Source organism: Ictidomys tridecemlineatus, chromosome 4 (genome assembly GCF_052094955.1).
Source record: "Ictidomys tridecemlineatus isolate mIctTri1 chromosome 4, mIctTri1.hap1, whole genome shotgun sequence".
In the NCBI taxonomy this organism is placed as follows: domain Eukaryota; kingdom Metazoa; phylum Chordata; class Mammalia; order Rodentia; family Sciuridae; genus Ictidomys; species Ictidomys tridecemlineatus.
In genome coordinates, this window is record NC_135480.1 from 15,163,316 (window position 1) to 15,165,411 (window position 2,096).

At 40.7% G+C, this 2,096-nt stretch overlaps 1 pseudogene; it reads right to left on the reverse strand.

The window, feature by feature from the left end:
• Nucleotides 1-530: 530 nt before the first annotated feature.
• On the reverse strand, nt 531-1,484 carry LOC101976924 (olfactory receptor 5AK2-like; annotated as a pseudogene).
• Nucleotides 1,485-2,096: the final 612 nt, after the last annotated feature.

The window sequence follows — 2,096 nt, forward strand, 5'->3', positions numbered from 1 at the left end:
TTCCGATTTTGTTAGGAAACCAGGAGAGCATGAATATCAAATGCCTTGATATCTGTGAGGATTTCCCTGTTTCCCTGTCTGCTCCCACTCTTGTTTCCTGTACCTATTATCCAAAGAAACAGCCTTTAACATTTTTGTTTCAAATAAAAACCTAGATAGCTAGAGAGAAATAGCAGGAGTTATTTTTCATTTTAAAGCAGGGATATACTTCTTTTTCTTATGTTTCTCTTAGTGTGTTATACATGATGATTGGATTTATTTGGACATAATCATATAGGCATGGAAGTGAATTTGCTCCATTTCAGTCCCCAGTGCTTCCCCCTTCCCTTCTATCCTCTTATTCCCCTTCCTCTTACTCTATGGGTTATTTACTTATTGATAATCAGTGCATTATAGATACACATAAAGGTGGAATTCACCTGGGTGTATTTATACAGGTATATAGCCTAATTTTGTCAAATTTATTCCACATTTCTTCTCCTTTCCCAACTCTCTTTATCCCCCTTTAATCTAAGAGGAGATGTGTTTTCCTAGAGGAAAAGTGGAATAAAGTCAATGAAGCTCTTATTTCCTATGTGTTTTAGGGCTTTCATCACATCCTGGTTTCTCAGGCTGTAGATGAGGGAGTTTGACATGGGAATTATGATACCATAAAACACAGATGTCACTTTTTTCTTGCTCTTGAGATCTATTGGTCCCATGGTGTACATACATGTACAAGAGAGTCCCATAGAAACTAGTGACTGCTGTCAGGTGGGAGGCACATGTAGAGAAGGCTTTCTTCCTGCCTGCTGCAGAAGATATCCTCAGGATGGCAGCCAGGATGCATGTGTAGGAAAAGATGACGACCAGCACAGTGAATGTCAAGTTAAACCCACAAAGACAGTCAGTACCATGATGTTGACGAAGATACTGGAACATGACAGGGCAAGGATTGGAGGTACATCACAGAAGAAGTGATTAATTGCATTGGATTTGCAAAAGTTCAATGAGAAAGTAAAACCTGTGTTTACAGAGGCATTCAGGAAACCCATGAAGTATGAACCCAGCAGCAGCTGAATGCAGTGTCTCCGAGACATGACAGTTGGGTAGTGCAGTGGGTTACAGATGGCCACGTATTGGTCCACTGCCATTGCAGCCAGGATGTAGCAGTCACTGGTTACAAAAGTACCATAGACCAGCAATTGCACCAGACATCCTGTGAAAGAGATGGATTGTTTGTTGCACAGGAAATTCTGCAGCATCTTGGGAGTGATAGCAGAGGCATAGCAGAGGTCCACAAAAGCCAAGTGTTGGAGGAGAAAGTACATAGGAGTGTGAAGGGAGGAGTGGCTCTTGATGAGGAGGATCATCCCCACATTGCCTAGTAAGGTGGCTGCATAGGTCACCAGAAATATCATGAAGAGGATGTGCCAAAACTCGTGTTGACCCGCAAATCCCAGCAGAATGAATTCAGTCACTTCACTGCCATTACTGTGTCCCATGGTTGCTAAAGATTAAACAGCATGTGTAAAGTGGCAAAGAGACAAGAGCAGAAAAGGTACGGCCCTGTGATTCTCTTAATGTAGATGTGAAAATGGTATAACATTGAGTTCCACGGTGGGTTCAGAGCATATTTCTGTGACATAATGGACTTGAATTTACAGGCTGAACCTTGGTGCTCAGCACAGATAATTGCCTGTGTATTTTGGAGAAATGGCTATTTGAGCATCAGCTGAGCTCTCAGGAAGTGATTGATGTTTCCTAAATATATCAGTTAAGGCACATAAAATATGCTGGCTTTTATTCACTTACGCTTTTTAAAAACGTTCTCTATGTTTTAGTGAAAATACCATTTACCCAAATATAAATTGTCATATCTGAAAACCTTAGCCTGCCCACATAGTTGTGTATGATCTTGCTCTTATTTATGCCCATTTTCCCATTTTACCCCTTTCCCTCCTCACCAACTCCACTGTGACTAACATGGGCTCATGGGCACATACAGTCTTCTGTAAAAATGTTTTTAATGTATCTATGGAAATTATTAACATGTTTTCGACCCCAATGTCAGCATTGTCAAAATTCTTTAGTAGTTTTAAATGTGCATGGTCACT